The sequence below is a fragment of the Podarcis raffonei genome, chromosome Z, assembly GCF_027172205.1.
Source record: "Podarcis raffonei isolate rPodRaf1 chromosome Z, rPodRaf1.pri, whole genome shotgun sequence".
NCBI classification, from domain to species: Eukaryota; Metazoa; Chordata; class Lepidosauria; order Squamata; family Lacertidae; genus Podarcis; species Podarcis raffonei.
The window spans coordinates 26,362,141-26,386,056 of record NC_070621.1 but is presented as its reverse complement, the minus strand read 5'-3'; the positions used below and the strand labels follow the sequence as shown (position 1 = coordinate 26,386,056).

The following is a 23,916-nucleotide window of genomic DNA, read 5'->3' as shown; positions in this document are numbered from 1 at the left end:
AGGAAACGCAGCATCTTGTCCTTCATCTCAGACAGCTGAAGAACTTGCACCGACCCTGGAAAGAGTGTCAACTCCTGCTGCCTCTCCAGAGGACTTGAACTTAATGTCCAGGGTAGACGTTCTCTCTTACCTTCATTTTCTCTAAAGTAAAAAGCCCAAAATGTTGTAATCTTTCCTCTCAGGAAACATGATTTTAGTATGTATATGTGGTTTTAAAATTAGTAATCAGATTTTATATTTCTGATCTTTAATTTCTTTTTTTTAAAATTTAATGGTATTTAAAATTATTTTAATTATCATTTTTAATTGGTTTTAATGACAGAAACAGAGAATACAAATTAGCACAATTTCTATTAGTTCAACATGAAAAATGAAACACTAAACAAAACACATTTTCTAGTGCAGAGAAATACCGAAACAGTACTGTTAAAAAAAGAAGACATGTGTTAGTCACAAAGTACAAAACACAAGGATATTAATATTAAGATAAAATTATCCCTTTATTCTGTAGAGGAAAGAGAGAATAAACAGAAATGCATTTCTATAAAGAATTTCTATAAAGTGTTTAATAATTGAATTGAACAATTAAAGCAACCATATCCATCTGAAAACTGAAGGTGACCTGTGTTCTTTATCCTTAACATAAACTATAAAAATGTAAAAAAACAAAAACAAACATGTCTCTTTTATTTTGACCTCTTTAAATCCTTAGTCTATGAGCTAGTTTTTCTTAAAAAACAATTTCCCATACCTTAGTATACCAGAATGGCTTCTGCTAGATTCCTCCAAAACTGGGTCACAGTCACTTGTGCCACCATAAGCAAATGAATGTTCATCTCTTTACAGTACAAACCCACCTCTTCCTCCTCAAAAATATGCAGAAGGCCTGTGATTGCACCAATTTCATGGAATACCATAGCCCACAGTTTTTGTACCTTGATGCAGTCCCACCAAAAGTGACAGGTTAGTCCCTGTTATCTGGCATCCTCACCAATGAGGAAGAGGTGTAATTCTCTGCACCTCGCTGAAGTAGAGTAGAAAGGGGGCTTGGTCCACACAGCATGCCAAACTTGTCCTCCTGTAGCTCAGCCAAGCTGTCTCTACACTTTTGTAAAACCATGTGAATTACCTGATTCAGAACTTCAGCACCAATCACTTCATTAAGTGAATATTTTCGACTATCTCTTGTTAAGCACTTACAGATGTTTGTTCTAGAAAGCAGCGTATAAATTTTGTTAAATAAACAAAATTAAATAGAAAGGTTGCTCCATCCCCTGGAACCATTTTCAGCTCTTCAATATTCATTTTCAGGTGAGATGACTAGAACTGTCTACAGTACTTCAATTGGGATAGTGAAAGTTTTATTTTAAGTCCCTTCCCTAATAACCCCGGCACAGAACTCATCTTTTTCACTGAGCTGTCCACCACAACCCCAAGCAAGGTCTTGTTCCCAGTCAGTCACTACCATTTCAGATCCCATCACTGTGTGCAAATTTCAGCTCACCAAGTTAAAGGTGTTAACATGCCACCTCCTCCATTTGCTACATAAATTATGTATCTGTAAAACTGCCCTACAATCCTTGGATGAAAGGTAGTATAGAAATTTAATATAAACAAATAAGCGATTTTTCAGCTTCACAGAAGAGCTCACAATGGTGAAGTGAGATTACCGATACTTTACTCTCCTCTTCTGTTAGAATAAATCAATGTATCTGAACTTGAGTAAAAAAAATAAGAGGTCATTAATACAGGACAGCAATATACTTCCATTTATACGACAGCAGCTAACGGTATCCATCACCAAAAGGGTGTAGCTATGTCTCTTCAAATTACTGCAATAACCCAGCCTCAGATTAAGTTTCTAAATTAGGACAGTTATACACGTCAGATGCAGACAGGGTGGAGCCAACCCTATGTGAAGGTAGAGTTTTGATTACTAAGCAATATGCCCCAGAGGAATCAACCCACATTTTCAGCTTTGTGTATGAAATCTAGATAAAAGTTGTCCCACTTTTCTCCCTAATGGCACATTAGATTAAATAAGAGCAAACCTGACCGAGTCATTTCTTCCTGTTCACCTCCTGTTATTTTTAAAAGCTTGTGTTCTTCATTGCCAGCAGATGAAACCAACTAAAGGCAGCTGAAAGTCCACATTAATTATAGCTTATCTAAATACAAACTTATGCAGTCACCTCCTAGAGCCATCATAGGACTATGAGATGGAGAGCTAATTCTGGTTGGCTGAAATAGATGTTCTTGGCAAACAGAGAAGGCATTCAGGTATGGAGACCATTGTATTAGTTTTCTTGGTTATAATCAGGGGGCCAAGGGCCCAGGCCCAAGGAGAAGCAAGAATCACCCCTCTCCACTCTGGCTCAGAGTGGCTAGGAGCTTGCCCACCCGTCCACTCCCCAGCTAATGGCAGCAGGAAGCCCCATTAGCTAAAGTGGTGCTTCAGGTTAAGAACAGAGCTCCGGAACGAATTAAGTTCTTAACCCAAGGTACCACTGTACATGTTTCTCTTTCAACAAGCCTTTTATAAGTGGAGATTTTTTAAAAATCCGTCATCCATTATCTTCTGCTATCATAGATCACAGAAACATAGAGCTGGGAGGGTCATCTAGTCCAAATGCATTGAGCTTTGAATTAATTTTATAAATGCGTTGTTGTCCTCAATTGTTTTATATGTATACTTGCTTTTATATGTGCAAATGTTCCACATATATGTGCATCCTTTTTTAGTGTAAACTGCTTCCTTGGGAGAAGCAATTCACAAATGAAATAAGCAAAAGCATATGAGGAACAGAGTTCCACTGCAGTGTATATCTGTATATTTGCAAAGGTAGATGCAAATTAGCATAAGCTTTTCCCCTCTTCTGGGGGGGTGCATCTCCTCCCTTGGGGCAATATGCAAGCAGTTACACTAGTAAGAGGAGAGGCAATTATCAATGGGAGACTCTTTGTTCTCAGAGGGCATACATGAATTCTCCCTGGTCTGGCAAAAACATTGAAGAGTCAGGTTGCAGCTTATGGACTTCCACTAACCCATTTATTCTGGCATCAACTTTTGTGGACTCAAGTCCATGGCATCTGATACAACAATGCCTGGCAACACTGCTACAAACTGAGTTTCAAATCCTCTTTTAATTTTCCTGCAGTTTTGCTTGTAATTAATCTGTTATCATTTTTACTGTTCAGATATCCTTTTTTTTAAAAAAATGTTTCTGCTTTTTGAGTGGCCCAGAGAACCTTTGTTATTTGGGGAGGTGTGGGGGCTATAGAAAGAGGTGGTGTTATGTGGTGCAATTGCATTCTGTAACTATATGTTTTTAAACTGTTTTTAATGTTGAATTTTAAATTATTGTAACCTACCCTGGGACCTGAGGGTGAAGAGTGGATAATAGGGGGGGAAAACAATAAAACAAATTAGCAATAAGTGATAATTAGATGTTATAATTAAACGTTAATGCTCTTTCACTGTTTTTTTCCTTCAAACATGTATTATATATACAGTGGTACCTCGGGTTAATTTATTCTGGAGGTCTGTTCTTAACCTGAAACTGTTCTTAACCTGAAGCACCACTTGAGCTAATGGGGCCTCCCGCTGTCGCCGCGCCGCTGGAGCACGATTTCTGTTCTCATCCTGAAGCAAAGTTCTTAACCTGAAGCACTATTTCTGGGTTAGCGGAGTCTGTAAGCTGAAGTGTATGTAACCTGAAGCGTATGTAACCCGAGGTACCACTGTACAGTGTGTGTGTGTGTGTGTGTGTGTGTGTGTGTGAGAGAGAGAGAGAGAGAGAGAGAGAGAGATTCTACACTTAGGCAGGAAGAACCAGCTATACAAATGTAAGATGGGGGGTACCTGGCTTGCCAGCTGTACATGTGAAAAGGACATGGGGGGTCTTAGAAGACCCCTTAACATGAATCAAGCTTAACATGAGTCAACAGCGTGATGCTCCTGCAAGCTACAAGAAAGGAGATTCTGACTAAACAACAGGAAGAAGTTTCTGACAGTAAGATCTGTTTGATAGTGGAACAGACTCCCAGGAAAGGTGGTAGACTCTCCCTTCCTGGAGATTTTTAAACATCTGCCGTGTATTGCCTGGTTGAGATTCCTGCATTGCAGGCGTTTAGACTAGATGAACTGTGGGGTACCTCAAAGTTCACCTGGTCCAAACCACTGCAATGCAGACTACAAAGTGAGAGAATGTGGTTCAAATCCTCAGTCAGCCATGAAACTCCCTTGATAATCTTGGGCCAGTCACCAACTTCTAGTTTAACCTACTGCACAGGTGATAATGGGGGGGGGGCTGCTAGGCAGAAAGTGGATGCAGCAAATAAAAAAGGTGTATGGAACCTCCGATGCTCCAGATATTGCTAAATTGCAGCTCACTTCCTCCCTGACCATCAACAATGCATGCTAGGGATGAAAGGAGCGGCAGTTCATCAACACCCTCTCTATGGCTACTGCTGGAATACTTGCAGCCTTCATTTCCATTCTCGCCGCCCCGGGGTTGGGGTGGTGCAGGGTGGACCTGAACCCCATGGAAAGGGTCCATCCTGAGAAGCTCACTAAAGCAGAACTGGAATGGAATTTGCTGCTGGCAAGGCACGTAAAGCAAGCAGGGTGGGGAAAAAATCAGATACAAGATGTCTAGAGAGGCTTCATTAACTCCTTTACATAATCCTATGTTTATTGAAATACTTGCACCTAATTTAATTTATTAGGGACAATGAGAGTGGGGCAGATCACTTTTCATTGGATGTTGCTCGCATCTGCCAAGAGAAGAGGGACAGCCCTTGCTAGAGATAATCTTACCTGTCTGGAAGTGGGGAAAGTCAGAATTCTTTTGCAAGATTTATTTCTTACTAAACAGCACAGAATAGGTGTAGCCTGATGCGTTCTCTTGCTGGGACGAGTGCATTTGCAAGAGGAAAAAGCATAGAGATTAAATCTCACGCAAGCTACATTTCAGCCGTGACGCCAATGGAAGAACCAAAAAAGGGCAGAAAAGCAGAATAAAGCTGCAAGGGGCACACTTGCTTATTTACAAATAGCCTAACAATCAGTAATGTGTTATCTTGCGTTACTATGAAAGTCTGCAAGTTTTGGAAAGGCAAATGGCACAGATCTTTTCTGGGAAGGCAAAGCCAGTTATTTGCTGGAAAATATATGCAGAATTGGGGGGGGGGGCTCCACGGCTTAGAAAAAGAACTCTCTTTGTTATTTTATTATCCTTTATTATTAATATATATATATATATATATATATATATATATATATATATATATATATATATATTTAGTAAAGGTAAAGGCACCCCTGCCCGTACGGGCCAGTCTTGACAGACTCTGGGGTTGTGCGCCCATCTCACTCAAGAGGCCGGGGGCCAGCGCTGTCCGCAGACACTTCCGGGTCACGTGGCCAGTGTGACAAAGCTGCATCTGGCGAGCCAGAGCCGCACACGGAAACGCCGTTTACCTTCCCGCCAGTAAGTGGTCCCTATTTATCTACTTGCACCCGGGGGTGCTTTCTAACTGCTAGGTTGGCAGGCACTGGGACCGAGCAGCGGGAGCGCACCCCGCCGCGGGGATTCGAACCGCCGACCTTTCGATCAGCAAGCCCTAGGCGCTGAGGCTTTTACCCACAGCGCCACCTGCGATTTATTTATTTATTTATTATTTATAAGAACTCTCTTTCTTATTTTATTCTAGCAAGCCCAAAAGCAAGAAAGCAAACTATGGTCACCAATGCACCCCACGCAAACTATACAGAGCTCCTACTCATGTGCTAACTCTCAATGCTAAGCAATGGGAAGCAAAGCTTGAGTAAGGACTCCACTGGCCATACCTTTTATTCTTTTTTTTTTAAGATACAGTTTTTCATTTTGATTTTAATAAACATACAATGGCAACAAAACAAAAAGTGAGGCCCAGTCATTCCAGTGTAAAACCATTACAGTGGTACCTCGGGTTAAAAACTTAATTCATTCCGGAGGTCCGTTCTTAACCTGAAACTGTTCTTAACCTGAAGCACCACTTTAGCTAATGGGGCCTCCTGCTGCTACTGCGCCACTGGAGCACGATTTCTATTCTCATCCTGAAGCAAAGTTCTTAACCTGAGGTACTATTTCTGGGTTAGTGGAGTCTGTAACCTGAAGCATATGTAACCAGAGGTACCACTATACATTGTTCAATACACGGTTGCAGCGGGTGGGGCAGTATGTCCTGTTTTGCTGCTTGAGGTGAAGTTAGTAGTACGAAGCTGAACTGCCACTATTGCCTCTGCCGCATCCAGAGAAGCAGTGCCAACACTGGTGCCGATTTCTGGTGAAATCTTGCTGAGATCTTGCCAGAAATTGTCAGCAGGATGCCACCTGAGTGTGGCTTCACCCCGCCTAATGGCTGGACCAGCCCTGGCAGCAAAAGACACCCCCCGAAAGTAACATGTTACTGGAGGTTTAATAGAGGCAACACATTTATTAATCTAGAAGATAAGTAAGAACCACAATGCCTCAAATATGTCCTTTTCGCTTTGACCACTTACCAACCTACTGTAATGCGTGAGAAGCTGCAACGACACTATTTCCCAGACTCTAGTTAACCAATTGCTCAACCTAAGCCCAGCTCCTGTTTTCCATTTAGCTCAGATTTCAATCTATGCAGCAACCAATAAAAATGCCACTAACTTGATATGAACAATATCTGGATTACTATCACTTTCCATCAATAGCAGGGCTAATACTGGGTCAGGCGCAAGCTGTAGACAGACAGTTTCTAAAGCATCCTTACAAGCTAATTTCCAGAAGGAACTAAGAAGAGCACATTCCTGATTATTTGTGCTCCTGATGATATTGGAGTACTTTTTTGCATCGGTATTGTGTTGTGTCTGCAAAGGCTTAAGGGCAGAGATACTGCTTTGTTTGCATGTCCTATATCTTCCTGATGAAATTCTGTAACTTTTCGTGCCATACATGTTCCAGGTGTGCTTGTTTGTCCTGCACACAATGTGCTATACTGCAAGAGTCCCAGCTTCCCAGATGAAAATAATGTGGTCTCATCGGGGAATCACCACTGAACAACTAACAAAATGGAACAGAGTGTGGATAGTAGAGTATAAATTCACCACTAATGCATTATTATTGGCATGTTGCAAAATGCGTGCATGCGCGCGCACACACACACACACACACACAAAATACCAGCCAGGTGAGACCTTAAGATAGTGCAATATTTTTGTTTACCAATAACCCATCTCAGAGGGAGTCTTGAAGCAAGCCATAAAGTCCCTATGTCACCACCACACTCAGATTTTTCTCTTAGCTCTTATGGAAGGGATGTACATAATCCTCTTGTCAGTTTTCTTCCTTCCCTGACACAGACCCTGGAGCTATCAGTCAAATGGAGACTGAAAGAGTCAGCATTGCCCCCTGCTCCCAAAATCCACTGTCCCACCCCATCACAACATGGATTCACCCTCCTCCCACCCAGAGTTCTTATCCTCAACTGCCTCCAATTCTTTGTCTGAAAGAGAGTCTGTTTTGAGCACTTTAAAGCAGGATTGGAAAGGAACCCTCTAAAGGTTGCTGGACTACAACTGCCATCATCCCTGACAATTAGTCATGGTGAACTGCACACTGGGGATGATGGGAGTTGTAGTTTAACAACATCTGGAAGGCCATAGGCTGCCCACACCCCTGCTGTATTTGAAGCAGTCCTATAAATCCAGGGAAGAGAGAACAGAGACCATGGGATATGCACCTGGAAGTAGACACATAGGAAACCTCATCACTGTATTTGCAGCTACGTTGAGATTGATGGCTTGTGATTGCCTTCTTAAGGGATGAACATGCTTTTGGCTTTTATTTAACAGAGATTTGTATATTTTTTAATTCATCCAGACAAAATGTTATTGAAGGATGACTCAGTCTGCCTCACCTTTTGAAAGTTACAAATATTTCACAGTAACACATACAGTTCAGCTAACCTATAGATATTTTATTATTCTGTCCTGACATGTTTCCAGATGCAGTAGAGCTATTCTGTATAATTAAAGCACTTCTGCTCCTTATGCTCATAAAAACCCAAAAAATCCCACCCTTTCATAACCCTCATTTCTTCCACCACGTAAGACAAAGTGCTAATCCTTCTGGGAACATGTTTTTGATGAGATTTACTTGAGTGTTTGTGGTTTATGAGTTCTTTTGAAAAAAATATATAATAATAATAATAATCCTATCACAATGAGAGGAGGTAGCAGGCAAGAATCTGGAATATGTCACCCCAAAAAAGGGGATTTGAAAATAAAATTACAGCTCTGAAAGTGATTTAAAAGTCTACAGCAAATCATGATGTAAACAGTTATTTTAGTCTGGCTTCCAAACTAACAACCTCAGAATCTTTGACTCCTAGGAACATAGAAAGGAATATAGAAAGTTACCTTGAACTGACTCATCGACAACTGGACCCATTGAGCTCACTCTACCCGGGCTCACAACAGCTCTCCAGGGTTTCAGGAAAGGGACATTTCCCTTTCCTGAAACCTTGGAGAGCTGTTGTGAGCCCGGGTAGAGTGAGCTCAATTGATGATAGCTCTACTCAAAGTAGGCCCATTGAAATTAATAGACACGACTGGTTTATTAAATTCAAAGGGTTTGCTTTGAGTGGCTGCCCAAAGAGGGAAAGAAGGATGAAGATGGAAGTCCAGGGGCAAGCAGAGCAGAGCATCACAGCAGCTACCAAGTTCAAGGAGCAATAGCAGGAGGCTGTGGTTGCAGGCCTCACCTGTAATGGGGGAGGTATGATGGTGTGGGGAGTGGTGCTGCCAGTGCAGCAGTGGGCCAACTATTGCCACTGCTTCCTATGGTGGGTACCTGGCAGCGGGCAGTGAGCATGCCACACATGGGTGTAGCCCGAATTTTTCTTAGGGGGACAGGCTTTAGGGGGGGGAGGATGTTCTTGGGAGGAGACAAAACCTCAGATTTGTATTGATTTAGGGCAGGGAGCTCCCCCGTCCATGGCTACGCCCATGAGGCCACAGGAGCATAGCGCTGGCAGTGCCGCCCCTACCAAAGCAACCTGCTTCACTTAGTCTAATTGGTGGGCCAGCCCTGGCCAATTTACTCTACCTCATAGCCAGGTCCCGGTAGGCCCCCCCAGCAAGTTTAGCCCTCCAAGGCCTGGGACAAGTGTACCCTTTCCGCCCCCCCCAAGAGCCAGCTCATAAACCAGGGCTTTTTTTCAGCTGGAACTCACCTCTCAGGTGGGCACCATTGCCATAATAAGAGAACAAGGGAGGCATTCAAGGTGAGTTCGGGCACTTCTTTTTCTAGATAATTAGCACTGGCTAAACCCCCACATTCCAAACCGTATCTCCAGAATGTGACTGAAGGTTTAAAAACAAAGCGAAAAGCACTAAACCTCACTGCAGGTAATACTGACTCAAGGCAACATTGAAGCCAGCCAAGACACAAATTATAGACCATTAATCTCCTGTGATTAATAGAGTGAAGACACCAAAGTGAACAGCATCCATTTTAATGTAATCTCTCCTTTTCAATCAAAGCTGAACACTAGATGTCCTTTTAAACTTTCCCATTTCCTCACTTAGTTAATCAAGCAGGCTTCTTGAGATGCAGGCCAACTGCCCACAAATCACCTGAACTAATTTGCCAAGGGGAAAAAAAGGTCTGAGATCACTAACCAGTATCACTGAGGGAGAAATCGACAACACCATGGCAACTGAAAAGTTGCATGAGTCCACCTTGAAACCTGGGAACAAAGGTGCTATTCACATTTTAAGAAGAAAAAACCCTTCTGGAAAAGGAGCAATGCCCTTATTAAAACATTGACTGCTCTCACATCATTTGCCTGTGGCTGATTTTTTTAAAGCACACAATAGTCATGTTCCGCATTTCCTTTTTCTTCTTCTGTTAACACCTAATTTGTACTCTGAATTTGGCAGAAAGCTACTAATTAATTCTTCACACGCAATAGATAGCATTAGAGGTGGTGACTGTGTTATACCAATAAGGACATTTGGGCAAGTGGGGTAATAGTTATCACCTTTGCAATGTCACAGCATGTCAAGTTTACCTGCCATAATTCTCTTTTCTTTTCCTTTCTCCCCCCTACAGACTCATTTGTTGAACAGCAAGAACCTCATAGCATTGTAGAGTTGGAAGGGACCCAAGGGTCATGTAGTCCAACCCCCTGCAATACAGGAATCTCAGCTAATACATCACAATCCCAGGTTTAGATGCCACGTGAAGGTGGCTTGTTTATCTACTTGCACCCAGGGAGAAGCAACTAGGCTGTGTGCAATTAACTGGTGCACAGCATGACTGATGAAGCCGAAGTTCTAGGCTTATTGCTCTGAGAAATATTCTCTCTCTCTCTCTCTCTCTCTCTCTCTCTCTGTGTGTGTGTGTGTGTGTGTCTCTGTGTGTGTATGTCTTTCTCCCCACCCCCAAGCAATCAACGCTAAAGTTCTGAACAGGAAAGGATAGTTCAGCCAAAGGCTGTTGAATAAATGAATTCTGTTAATTCATTAAGTTAATAAAAAACAGGGGGATGGGAAACGGCTTCTCCCACCAAAGCTTACTGAGGAATAACCTCTCCAACCTAGAATCATAGAGTTGAAAGAGACCACAAGGGCCATCGAGTCCAACCCCCTGCCAAGCAGGAAACAAACTTCATAGGGCTGCTGTGAAGATAAAGCTATATGTTCCATTGCTAGGGAGCGCATTGCAAAAACACACAAAGAAACACTTCACTTCACAAATGTGCCCCGAGGCATAAGACTAAAATGGACCACTGCCATATTTGGAGACTGATTTTCCAGGGTTTTCCAACATGGAAAGACTTTTGATCAGAAGGAATAAATTGGTCTGATAAGCACATTTGCAAATTAATGTTGAATGCAAGGAGTTTACTTGCATACAACAGGGGCATTGCTTTCTGGTCTGTGCTCTCTGGATTCGACTAGCAACATTCTACCTGGTCAAGCTTCTCCACTACTTTATATGCTGCAAGACAGTGTGGCATGGTGTTGAGGCTCCCACTTCACCATGAAGCTCACAGGTGGACCCTGGGCCAGTCACCATTTCTCAGACTACCCTACTTCATAGGGCTGCTGTGAAGATAAAATGGGCATGGAGGGATAGAGAATAATGCATGCCACTTTGAGCACCTCTGGGGAAAGCTGGGTGAAAAAAAATGTAATAACATAATTAAAAATAATATACAGTGGTACCTTGGAGAGCATTTGGGTCAAAATTAAGGGAGAGAAGAATAACAGTGACCTCATTGTGGGAGTTTACTATAGATCCCCAAGCCAAACGGAGGACATAGATGATGCCTTCCTGGAACAGATGGCCAAGCATGCAAAAGGAAGGGAGATAGTAGTAATGGGGGACTTCAATTACCCGGATATTTGTTGGATGTCAAACTCAGCCAAGAGCATAAGGTCAAACAGATTCCTCACTGGCCTTGCAGACAACTTCATTGTCCAGAAAGTGGGAGAAGCAACAAGAGGAACAGCCATTTTAGATCTGGTCCTAACCAATGTTGATGACCTGGTTAGTGGGGTAGAAGTGGAAGGATCATTAGGCGCGAGTGATCATGCTCTTCTGAAGTTTACTATACAGCGGAAAGGAGCAGCCAAGCATACTAGGACTCAATTTCTCGACTTTAAGAAAGCCGACTTCATAAAACTTAGGGAAGTGCTTGGTGAGATCCCATGGACAGTAATACTAAAAGGAAAGGGAGTTCATGATGGCTGGGAGTTTGTTAAGAGGGAGATAGTAAAAGCACAACTTCAGGCAATACCAATGAGACGGAAACATGGAAGGTGCCTAAAGAAGCCAGGGTGGCTATCTAAAGAACTTTTAACTGAGTTAAGATTAAAAAAGGATGTGTACAAAAAATGGAAAAGGGGGGAAACCACCAAAGAGGAATTCAAACAAATAGCCAACACGTGTAGACACAAAGTCAGAAAAGCTAAAGCACAGAATGAACTCAGGCTTGCTAGAGAGGTTAAAAGCAACAAAAAAGGCTTTTATGGGTATGTTCGTAGCAAAAGGAAGAACAAAGAAACAGTGGGGTCACTCAGAGGAGAAGATGGTGAAATGCAAACAGGGGACACAGAAAGGGCTGAACTCCTCAATGCCTTCTTTGCCTCAGTCTTCTCCGATAAAGAAAACAATGCCCGACCTGAAGAATTTGGAGCAAATGATTCAGCAGAGGAAACACAGCCCAGAATAACTAAGGAGATAGTACAAGAATACTTGGCTAGTCTAGATGTATTCAAGTCTCCAGGGCCAGATGAACTGCATCCAAGAGTATTAAAAGAACTGGCAGATGTGATTTCAGAACCACTGGCAGTCATCTTTGAGAATTCCTGGAGAACAGGCGAAGTCCCGGCAGACTGGAGGAGGGCAAATGTTGTCCCTATTTTCAAAAAGGGGAAAAGAGAGGACCCAAATAATTACCGCCCAGTCAGTCTGACATCAATACCAGGGAAGATTCTGGAGCAGATCATTAAGCAAACAGTCTGTGAGCACCTAGAAAGGAATGCTGTGATCACCAATAGTCAGCATGGATTTCTGAAAAATAAGTCATGTCAGACTAACCTGATCTCGTTTTTTGACAGAATTACAAGCCTGGTAGATGAAGGGAACGCAGTGGATGTAGCCTACCTTGATTTCAGCAAGGCATTTGACAAGGTGCCCCATGATATTCTTGTAAAGAAGCTGGTAAAATGCGGTCTTGACTTTGCTACCACTCAGTGGATTTGTAACTGGCTGACTCACCGAACCCAAAGGGTGCTCATCAATGGTTCCTCTTCATCCTGGAGAAGAGTGACTAGTGGGGTGCCACAGGGTTCTGTCTTGGGCCCGGTCTTATTCAACATCTTTATCAACGACTTGGATGATGGACTCAAGGGCATCCTGATCAAATTTGCAGATGACACCAAACTGGGAGGGGTGGCTAACACCCCAGAGGACAGGATCACACTTCAAAACGACCTTGACAGATTAGAGAACTGGGCCAAAACAAACAAGATGAATTTTAACAGGGAGAAATGTAAAGTATTGCACTTGGGCAAAAAAAATGAGAGGCACAAATACAAGATGGGTGACACCTGGCTTGAGAGCACTACATGTGAAAAGGATCTAGGAGTCTTGGTTGACCACAAACTTGACATGAGCCAACAGTGTGACGCGGCAGCTAAAAAAGCCAATGCAATTCTGGGCTGCATCAATAGGAGTATAGCATCTAGATCAAGGGAAGTAATAGTGCCACTGTATTCTGCTCTGGTCAGACCTCACCTGGAGTACTGTGTCCAGTTCTGGGCACCACAGTTCAAGAAGGACATTGACAAACTGGAACGTGTCCAGAGGAGGGCAACCAAAATGGTCAAAGGCCTGGAAACGATGCCTTATGAGGAACGGCTAAGGGAGCTGGGCATGTTTAGCCTGGAGAAGAGGAGGTTAAGGGGTGATATGATAGCCATGTTCAAATATATAAAAGGATGTCACATAGAGGAGGGAGAAAGGTTGTTTTCTGCTGCTCCAGAGAAGCGGACACGGAGCAATGGATCCAAACTACAAGAAAGAAGATTCCACCTAAACATTAGGAAGAACTTCCTGACAGTAAGAGCTGTTCGACAGTGGAATTTGCTGCCAAGGAGTGTGGTGGAGTCTCCTTCTTTGGAGGTCTTTAAGCAGAGGCTTGACAACCATATGTCAGGAGTGCTCTGATGGTGTTTCCTGCTTGGCAGGGGGTTGGACTCGATGGCCCTTGTGGTCTCTTCCAACTCTATGATTCTATGATTCTATGATTCTATGATTCTTGGGTTACAGATGCTTCAGGTTACAGACTCCACTAACCTCGGATTAAGAACTTTGCTTCAGGATGAGAACAGAAATTGTACTCTGGCAGCACGGCGGCAACAGGAGGCCCCATTAGCTAAAGTGGTGCTTCAGGTTAAGAACAGTTTCAGGTTAAGAACAGACCTCCAGAACGAATTAAGTACTTAACCCGAGGTACCACTGTAAATGGCAGCAGCTCACTGGGTTTCCAAGCAAAGATCATTCCCATAGTACAATCTATGTTTAATAACAAGGTTCAGTTTCATCAGTGCAATTTATAGAGCAGCTTACCACACAGAGATGGAGATCTTGTGCCATTAAGCTAGAGCAGAACTGGACAGGTCTTCCTAACACACACACACCCCAATTAATAGTTGGGTAGAAGTAATTTATTTCAGTCACGCATGCCATACATTTAAAGGGCATGTAATACACATTTAAACCATGTGGCTCCCTGGGAGCTGTAGTTTACCCTTCACAGATCTAAAATTTCAAGCACCCTTATACTACAGTTCCCATGATACCTGAGGGGTTATAAAACACTCTCCCTTCTGGAATTCTGCTGCTGAGTTCTGCAGTTGGTAAACCACTAGTAAATGCTTTGTGAACTGTAAAGCCATGCCCCTTCCCCACCAAAAATAAACCCCTTTTACTGATGTTACTAACATCCTCTCTCTTGGATATGTTCTAAGCATGACAGAGACTGAAAGTTGGGAACCAGCTACCATGTAAGAAAACAATCCTATTCCTTACAAATGTCCTTGTTCTTTTGTTCATGAGCTACACACTTTGCTGGGTCCAAATCTCAAATTAAGCCTTTGAACATTTGCAAGTGCAACTCAAAACTAATCACGTCTATATTTGGAAATGGAAAGATCAGAGCAGAGAAAAACCCTATGTTTTGAAAGAAGAAAAATTAGTTTCTGGCACGTGACTTGAGAATGGAAACTATAGGCCTCAGTTTTGGCAGGGGTTTCCCTCCCCCCCACCAAAAAAAAAAAAAAAAAACCAACTAGAGGAAAACACACACACCCCCTCCAAGGTGTTTTCCATCAGATTTAGAGCTGAAGTACATTATGAAAAGTCGTGTTTTGACAGCTTCTGTAATGCTGACTGCCTGAACCCTGGGACTGCAGGGAAACTAGATGTTCCCGTAACACCCCCAACTGTCTACATCTCTGCGCTCTAAATAGTCCTGAGTTCCAAAATCAGGCAGCACAAATCCAAGCATTCATGGGCCAATTTTCACAAAGGCAAAAAATAAACTAAAACATACAGTACTGAAATAAATTAGGGGCTAGGGAGAAAATGTTTTACATGAGAGATGTGAACCTCTTTAAGTACACTGCATGTTCAGGGACACTTTGTTCCCTTTCCAGGCAAAGGATAAAAAGGGTTTCTGTAGATTCTGGACACTGGTGCCCAGATGCTTGGATTGGGTGCTGCAGATTTGGAACAGGATTACTCAGGCTTCCACTGCAGCAGTGGTGGGGAACCTCAGGCTGCTCCAGATGCTACTGGATGTCCAAGCTCCCACCATCCCTAATAATCACAGCCCTTTGAGACAGTCAATTGCTTGAGCCAGTATACAGGTGCATTTAGACATGGTGATTATCGCACTATTTTCCTGATAATTGTCCTAATGCTTCTGTCCTGGTTTCTACTGTGCTAGATCCAAATGTGTGGCTTTTGGATTGATAATACTGTCACATCACTCCAAATTTCATTCACATCAGTGGGTATGGTGTGACCCAACAGTGGAAGTCATTGGACATGCTGTCACCGTTTCTGCACATACATCCTTTTGTTTCTCGCAGGAAAGCAGCGGGGAAGAACTGTATGCCAGAATACTGCCCTGAATTCAATCACACAGTGTGATGGAAGGAAACAGCAGAAAAATCACAGAACAACAGCCCTGTGATTTTTCAGGTTAATGGGAGTTGCAAACGGATTCTCCCCCCCCCCCCCCCGGGAAGCGATCAATTTGGAAATGAACATTAACTTTTCACCGATTTCCTAGAAGTGGCTTTTATATCATATGAAGGATCACATAAAATGCAGAAATTATCAGGTAAGGAAATGCTGGGGAAAGAGGAAAGTGCTGTTTGAATGCAGCCTAAGACATGTCCTACTAGTCTTTTAACGCCTGTGGTGGGAGGATAAATGGAGGAAAGATGCAATCAGCGTCTGCCTGCAACAACAGATCCACTGTGTCTTGGCATGCACAGTAACAAAGCTTAACATGGAGAACAACACTGAGTTTAAATACAGATCTTCAAAAACACGTGCCAAATATCAAGCAGAAATTTAACACGCACGGGAGTTACAAGCTGCACTTGCTACTAGGTTGTAAAGTTAAACATATGACCAACCATATATTTAAAGAGAGTTAAGATGGAGGTAGAACCGACCCCATGATGCATCACCATCTTTTCTACAAATACCCAACAAAGTGCTAATGCATTTCATATATTCACACGTTCTGATATATTCAATGATTTTCCTGAAACAAAAACTTTAATGATCCAAGAAATGCTCTCCCTCACACAAATGAAGCTGATTAGATTGGTCTACACTCCACCCAGCAAGTGACACTTAGTCATCCAAATAGTTTCTATTGGGAGTTACTAGCAGATTTCTAAATTAGCTCAAGGCCAGAGTACTATTTTAAGTACTGAGGGATAGCTGTGAAGCCTTGCAGTTAACAAGCATAAAGAAGCATTGCTAGTTTTAAAGGGTTGCATATCACACACAGCCTGGTGCTATTTTGGATTGTTATATTGATAAACAGATGAGGGAACCAACCACCAGACTCTGCCCTGACTTTCAGCAAGTCCTGCATGCAGGCCCAAAGGCCTATTCTACATAGAGCCAACCCCTTGAAATACCAACTCTATGACAAAAATTTGGTGAATACCACTCTCTGTCTTGTTGCCTTCTCAACATGGAATGTAGGAAAAGCAGCATCTTGTCCTTTGTCTCAGGCAGCTGAAGAACATGCACAGGCTCTGGAAAGAGTATAGTGTTCAAAACAACTCCTGCTGCCTCTCCATAGGACTTGAACAGGGAAACTTAATGTACAGGGTGAAAAGATTTTCTGGAGCATATATGGATTTTCTGGCGAAAATAGCAAGAGCCCTCCTGGATCAGGCCAAGGACCCATCTAGTTTAGCATCCAAATGTGTATGGGAAGCCCACAAGGAAGACAGCACTCTGCCCCTCCTGAGATTCCCAGCAACTGGTATTTGAGAGGAATGTTGCCTCCAATGGTGGAGGCAGATCATAGCCTTCACGGCTAGTAGCCAAGGCAGGCCCACCCATGTGGCAAGATGAGGCGACTGCCACAGGTGGCAGGATCCACAGGGATGGCACATCTGGGCTCCAAGATATGCATTACCCACTGCCAATGCCCCTGCTGCAGTGGTAATGGTCTGTCTGGCATGCTCCTTGGAGGCCAGATCTGCCTTTTCCTCAGCAGCCCTCCCTCAATGCTGCCTGCTGGCAAATAGGAGGCACTGCTGGACTCCTTCATGGGGAACAAGGGTTGGAGATCTTCACTCACCCCTTCTTCCCTGGCAGGAGAGCCGCCATTTTGTGTTTCTCCTCAGCTGCCAAGATGTCATGGGCCAGCCCTGCTAGTAGCTATTGAAAGGCCTTAGGCTTAAAGGGGCAAAACAAGCTGCTTTTTATTTGTAAGCTGCTTTGAGGGATGGAGAAAGTGGGGTTTTACACTTTTAAATAATTAAAATTGAAAAAGTTAACACCTGCTAACAGATCACAAAACCAGCATAGCAGCAGAAGCACCGGCCATTTAACCAAATTCTGATTTTATAGTGTCAATGGATTTTTATCTTCCATTGTATTGATTCACTTATACTGTACACCACTTACATAATGTAATCAAGCGATTTATAAATTGTTGAAATAAACAAACAAATATAATAAAGTAAGATTTCTGTGCTGCTCCAAACAGCCCAGCCATTTCCCATACCCTCATTCAAAATGACAGCTCTAATCTCAACGGCTTCCTTCTATGCCTCGCTGAGGCGTGCACATTTCCACTGAGCACTCTCCACACACAGCTAAGTGCTAGGATGTATATTCTGGACTTCCTCTCTGCAAAAAGGAAAGGTAAACCAAAGTTCTGATACAGTGGAATAATCTGCTGCTTGTGTGGGGAAATCGTGCTTATCTCATCAATTTGCTGAAGGGAAGCGAAAAGGAAATGAATCCCGAGTTTTGAAAAGGCTCAGCAGATACCGTGCCCATAAAGCAACAAGATAACAAACCACTGTGGTGGGAAAAGGGTCTCTCTTCATGGCTCTCCCTGTCTCTTCATATGGCAACAGAATTTCACACAGCTGCACAGTGAGCTCATCTACAGCCCAGCTAAGTTTATCTCAACCCTGGGCAGAGAGGAATCTTTGGCAAGCTGGATGGTTCCTTTTAGAAATCCCATCAGCCTGGCTTCCTCACTTTAAAGTAACGCATGAGCCACAGCTAGTCTAGCTTCAGTTCAAACACCTGTCACCCCTTTCAGGCTACATCTGTGCTTCATCTGTATCCCAGCCATTTCCCAAGTGAATCTTGCAGTGATCCAGGTGGAGACCTGGCCATCTGCAACTGTTATTGCATGATTTTATTAAGCTGATATTCCTTGCAAATCCAGAGACTGGAGAGGAGGAAGGGTTGGATGATGTCCCCCAACACTGCACCAGGCCCAAGCTAGCCCCCCACCTTCCTCCCAGCTGCCATGGATGGCAGGGCTATATATGATCTCACTTCTCCATAAAGCTCCACTGGGTTTGTGGAGGAGTTTGGATAGCTCCCTAAAGCACTGTTTGTGGACAGATCTGACTTGTTTTAATGGAGAAAGACACCATCTAAGTTAGGGTAAGTAAGTATTTTTTGGGCTGAGAGCCACACTGACCCATGGCCAACCCTCTGGGGAGCCACGTGTCAAAGCAGGTGTGGTCACACTGTAAAAAACGGAGATGGCTGAAGCCAACATTTCTCTCCCGCCCCTCTTATTGACTTTTGTTACTAATATTATATTCACTGAACTATAAGCCTCCCTACCCTATCCCTTCTGCAAGTATTCTTTGTTAAATATCCCCTCTCTCATATCCAGTAATGTGAAGGGAATGAAATGGCTCTCCCCACCTCCATTTCCAGAGGACCAGAGATTATATCTCTTCCTCAAGGGCATGGTGCTATGGGCAGAGGACTTCAGGCAGCAGGCTCGCTGCATCTGTGTTACAAATGTCTGCAAATGTGATATGAAGGCTGGCAACATCAACCCTGCCCTGTGGGTATCCCTTGCAGACAAACCACAGTGCCTGGAGACAGTCAGGTCATGTATCCACAAGTATCGACCAGAGGAGGAGGAATGACTGCTGGGAGGAGTGCAATGAAGAGACGTCTTGTTGCATTTGTAGTAAGTAGCACAGCCAGACGTCTTCATATGCCCCACTCTCTCATATCGGTCTCCGTGGCCATAGCAGGCACTGAAACTCTCCAAAGGTTTGACTTCACTCTTCCATTGTCTCCCAAGATAGATGGATGCCAGCCAACCAACCAACAATCTCCCCTGCTGGAAAAACGCTCTTCATCTTCCTCTACCGGGGGCAATCTTACCATATGGCTCTGGAACCGCTTATCACAGAACTGATCAAGGTGGAAGGATAGCTCAGTTGAACGGTATATCATTATGTAGTTCTGATATTTTAGCATTGTCACATCATTGCTCTTTTTTTTTTTGAGGAAGGGGGAATGCCAAAAAATGAAAGCAAATGGAGAGGAAAATTCTGTTAGATGTGTGAGTTTCTAAGTTGCTGCTTCTTGCTTTGCTTTCATTTTTTCAGCGTTGCTTTCTAATACTTAATACACCCTCTTCCATTGATCATTCTGGGCAAAGAGGGTAGAATCCATCTACTCCCACCAGCATGGTGATGGAGCTAAAAAACTCCCCTCTACCTGCTCAGACCTGATATTGCAGTCATCTAGACTGCAACAAGTTGCTAAATACCACCACCCCTTGATTTATTTAGTTCAGCCATTTATATACCACTTAACATCATAGTATCTACATATTTAATCAATGACACAGCACGAAAATTGTTAGGAGGCTCAGGGGATCAAAACTAGGGGGAGCTGGATATGGGCCACAGGTTAACCCACGCTGACCTACGTAACAGCTTCTAGGGTCCATATCTGACCTGAGGAAGTGTCTGTCTTACCCAGCAAAGACTAATTGTCCCGGACTAATTGGATGTCACAGAGGCTCTGCCAAAAACTGTTATCTGTCACTGAGGTGCTGTCAATGTGGGGCAGAACTCTGGTCTGCTAATCCATTTGATGTCGAGCTGCCTAGTTAGTTTCAAGTCTCTTTTGGGACGAACTCTTTGTAATCATTAATTTAATCCTGGGAACTTTGCATTTCAATGATACACATGTTTTGCTCAATTACACCCTTTCCATTTGGAATACACCACAAGTTATGAGTTACAGTTCATGCATCCAGCAAGGCCAGGCAAACAAACAAACGATGCTTCATCACTGGAAGACAGAGACATTGCAATATATACAATAATGGATTAAGGATCTGAGCTGACTGTCCTTATTTGAACTAGCATGTACTGACATGAGAATAAATAAGAGTAATGAAAGAACATTTGGCCAACCTCTTTTTTTAGATTTAATAGTTAATAACCTCACTTACTTACATTTCCAATTTATATGGTCAAAACATATTCACCTTCCACTTTTAACTTACTCTTTTTATTTATTTTTGCTAGAATTTTTCTTTACTCATATTGCCCCCAAACTGTTTTGTTTGTTTACAAAAGCCTTCAGTTTAAAAAGTACTGCAATGCGGTTGTCCAGCCAAATAATGTTTACAAAAATATACTAGGGTAAATTATTAGTTATTACATTTCTATCCCACCTTTCCTCCAAATTGTGATAAATTGGGCATATAAATGAATATATTAGGTGAAAGTAACGTAACAGAAATGCATTTTAATGAGCAAAATGCTTTGGAAAAAAGGTTATTAGGAGAAATTTGTACTAAAATCCCGATTTATTTTTTATTAAAAACAAACACAAGTTACTGCAGAAACATGGAGAATTGAATTTAAGATTGGAGAAATAAGAAACAGAGAGAACCAAAACTGACAGCTCCATCTACCCTACACAGTGCTGCAGCCACTTCCTTCCTACAATAGAGAATTGGCAGTGCAGTAGAAAGACAAAAAGACAAACTACTTTGCAGTTATAAGGAAATTTCAAGGAGACAGCTGAGTGTTTCCTCTCCATCTCATTCATCATCACTTTCAATGACAGCCTGTATATCAATGGTTGAAAAATATTACTCATCCAAGATAATGCCACTCCCGTTGCCAGTGCTCATGACCAACTGTTCCCAATTTTCTGCAATTAAAAAAGCAATATCTCAACCTTCCAACATTCTGCCCATACCTACACTGTGCTTATCTACAGTTTACTAAATCCTTCAGATACTTATGCCAACAAAGAACTCCTATTTCATCACTGTCTTTACTGATAGCTTGTGATCAGCACATTTTTGTTTGTTGCTTTATTATTTCATGGTATTCTCTGGGTGTGTACGCATAGCAGCTTAAAGTGGATTGGGCAGGGAAAGGGGGAAGCTGCCTTATACAGTGGTACCTCGCAAGACGAATGCCTCGCAAGACGGAAAACTCGCAAGAAGAAAGAGTTTTCCGTTTTTCGAGATGCTTCGCCAGACGAATTTCCCTATGGGCTTGCTTCGCAAGTCCTGGACCTCTTCTGAAGGCCGGCGGGGGGCAAAAGTCTTTGTTCCCCCCGCCCGCCTTCCCGGGACAGCGGAGACTTCTCCGCTGTCCCGGGGCGATCTTAAAATGCTGGCGGGAGGTAGCGAAACCTTCGCTAATGACCCCCAGCATTTTAAAAGCCCCCGGGACAGCAGAGACTTCTCCGCTGTCCCGGGGCGATCTTAAAATGCTGGCAGACGGCAGCGAAGCTTTCGCTGCCGACCCCCAGCATTTTAAAAGCCCCCGGGACAGTGGAGACTTCTCCGCTGTCCCGGGGCGATCTTAAAATGCTGGCGGGTGGCAGCGAAGCTTTCACTGCCGCCCGCCAGCATTTCCCGGGGGCTTTTAAAATGCTGGGGGTCGTGAGCGAAGGGTTCACTGCCGCCCGCCAGCATTTTAAAATCGCCCCGGGACAGCGGAGGCTTCGCTGCCACCCGCCAGCATTTTAAAATCGCCCCGGGACAGCGGAGAAGTCTCCGCTGTCCCGGGGGCTTTTAAAATGCTGGCGGTCGGCAGCAAGGCCCTCCTGTCCCTGGAGCTTGCGGGGCGGGAGGTGGGGAGAAGGGCTTTTCTTCCCACCGCCAGCCTTCAGAACAGCGTTCTGAAGGCTGGCGGTGGGAAGAAAAGCCCTTGTCCCCCCCCCAGCCTTCAGAAGAGGTCGTGGGACAGACTGTCCCCGGACCTGGTCTGAAGGCGGTTTCCATAGGAACGCATTGATTGATTTTCAATGCATTCCTATGGGAAACCGTGCTTCGCAAGACAAAAAACTCGCAAGAAGAAAAAACTCGCGGAACGAATTAATTTCGTCTTGCGAGGTACCACTGTATTGAGAAAGACCATCGGTCCATCTAGTTCAGTATGCATCATACTTGGGGAAACTGCTTTGCAAAAATGTGTATATTAGGAGAAATTTTCACGGACCTGCTGACGAATATTCATGAGGACTTTTTTTCTTCTTAATGCAAGGTGATGTGGAAATGTTGAGGCCTAAACTTAAGAAGGCAAAAATGAGAAACTGAAATAAACAATATTGTCAGTTGAGGCCAGGTGGCCTATTTTCAGCTCTGGTCCCTGTTGGGACCAGAGATGATTTGGCCACCAGATAACTTTCAGATTGGATTATTGCAATGCGCTCTATATGGGGCTGCAATTGAAGATGACTTCAGCTGGACCAAAATGTAGTGGCCAGATTACTGGAATATCCAGGTCTTCAACCATTTCGTATAGGATTTAGTTACCAGATCTCCTCCAACCTGGGTGCTATCCTGGTTGGACCATCTCCACCTCGTTTATATCCTTCTTATTTTTTTAAAGCATAACTAGATGTCCTGCCTTCCCTCTATGAAGCTTGAGGGGATGGTTTGCTCCCTCCCATTTTATATTCAGAACCAACCTGTGAGATAGGTTAGAATTAGAGATAGTAACTGACTCGTGATTTACAGGTAGGGATCTGAACATGGTCTCCCAAAGTTCTGAACATGAGTCTTCTAATCTGAAAGCCTAATTACTACACGTATAAGAACAGAATCTTTTCTTTCAAAGACAATGAAATGTTTATCCCACAACAAAATTTGCTAACCAAACACACCACACTACAGAAAAGCAAACACCTGGCCACATGTTTTTGCCCTGAAATTATCACCGCACTTGTAACAAAATGTTCCATCTCAGATTTTCCTAAAATATGTGACTCAACAGACTCCAAAGGGATAGAGCATCCAAGGATTCATTAACAGTGCATTGTTCCAGGCAAACGTAATTACTTGGGAAGGAGTTCAAAACTTTTCTAGATAAAATTACGGAGCTTGAGGACGAAAACACATGGAAATCAAGATCTGTAAATATGGCTCATGAAGAACCCAATTACATGCAGAAGACACCACTTACAAAAGAAAATTACCCTAGGAAATTGTTTGACCTTTAAATTTCAGTCCCAGACAGGTGCATCTGCACCATGGAATGACTCATATGCACATAGCAAGAGACACAGTTGGTTCTTGACCAACTCTGGGACTGCCAAACTGAAGGAAAGCACACTCTGGCCACATCCATTGGCCAGAACACCAAGGAGTGTTGGGTTGTGTGTATCTCTTTGTGTGTATCTCCCCATCTATTGAATATGATCCTTTGATTGAAAGGCAGGGGTCTTGTTGGCATCGGTCTGTCTCAAGAGACAACACACTGCACCTACAGGGGTAAAGTCAAACTGCTAGAGCAGAGGTTTCCAA

At 43.3% G+C, this 23,916-nt stretch overlaps 1 protein-coding gene across 3 annotated transcripts in view; it reads right to left on the bottom strand.

The window, feature by feature from the left end:
* The window catches only part of COL4A6 (collagen type IV alpha 6 chain), a 179,673-nt gene that overhangs the window by 124,394 nt on the left and 31,363 nt on the right, over positions 1 to 23,916 (bottom strand). The window lies entirely within an intron of this gene.